Source organism: Hyperoodon ampullatus, assembly GCF_949752795.1.
Source record: "Hyperoodon ampullatus genome assembly, chromosome: X".
Classification (NCBI taxonomy): domain Eukaryota; kingdom Metazoa; phylum Chordata; class Mammalia; order Artiodactyla; family Ziphiidae; genus Hyperoodon; species Hyperoodon ampullatus.
The window spans coordinates 97,184,691-97,185,797 of record NC_136913.1 but is presented as its reverse complement, the minus strand read 5'-3'; the positions used below and the strand labels follow the sequence as shown (position 1 = coordinate 97,185,797).

Below are 1,107 nucleotides of genomic sequence, written 5' to 3'. Positions count from 1 at the left end.
CATTGATGAAGGAAATGGAAGGTGATACATATACATGGAAGGATATCCCATGCTCATGGATTGGAAGAATTAATATTGTTAATACTATCCAAAGCGATTTCCTCCTGCAGGTCGCCAGTGCTTCCAGGTCATGGTCATTTTGAGCCTGTATCTGGGTGACTTCTAGGTGGTCGTGTCATTGACTGCTCCCCAGCCCCCAACTCCGCTGTGGTCCTGCATGTCTCCTGCCCTCCCCTCCCCACCGACCCCTCTTGGGTCCCCTCCGGGCCTTCTGCCCCTGGTCACCAAGGCTTGCCGTGCTCTCACCCACTGCTGTCATTTGGAGGAAAGATGAATAGGAGGGCTGATTTTCAAGAGCCAAATGCAGAAGTTCCAAGACCAATTCCCCACATAAGGGCTGATTACATTCCAATAGAGAAAGAAAGAAGAGTCTTTGCAGAAGGCAATGATGAAAGCTTCTGGTTCAGATGAATCCTTTCAGGTCATCCCAAATTTGGTTCCATCCCTAAACATATTTGCTTGCATCATGGGATACTTTGCTGGAAAGCTTTCCTATGTGAAAACTTGCCAAGAGAAGTTAAAGAATCTTGAGAATTCCCCTCTTGGAGAAGCTTTATGATCAGGACAGGCATGACGATCTTCACCAACTGGGCACTATTCTCAGAAGTCAAAATATGACTCAAACATGAGTGGTCATTTATCTTTTGTGACAACCCCAGCAGCAGACAACATAGAAAAAGAGATGCTTCCTCATTATGAGCCAACTCCATTCAGTGCTTCTATGAATGAATCTACTCCCACTGGTATTACTGATCATATTGCCCAAGTCAAAGTAAACAAATATGGAGATACTTGGGATGAGTGAAAAATTGCATCATTGGACCTACTGAAGAAGTTTCAATATCCAGCGTCATCTAGGTGGTCATGAATATCTGCATGCTTTGAGCTCAGCAGCAGTCTTCATAAATACATTTAAAACTAGAACCTGGGTTTTTGTGGTTTGGCTTATGAAGATGATGTTCTAAAAACTTATATTTTAATGTAATATTGTGTGAATGTATTCATTTGGGGGAACTCTCTGAATGATGGTAGTATACCATGATTGTA

The 1,107-nt window shown here is 43.0% G+C and overlaps 1 pseudogene across 1 annotated transcript; it reads left to right on the top strand.

Moving 5' to 3' along the window:
• The first annotated feature begins 330 nt into the window (after positions 1-330).
• Positions 331-865, top strand: LOC307068879 (OCIA domain-containing protein 1-like; annotated as a pseudogene). The gene has a single exon. The product of its transcript is annotated as an OCIA domain-containing protein 1-like (transcript).
• The last annotated feature ends 242 nt before the right edge of the window (positions 866-1,107 follow it).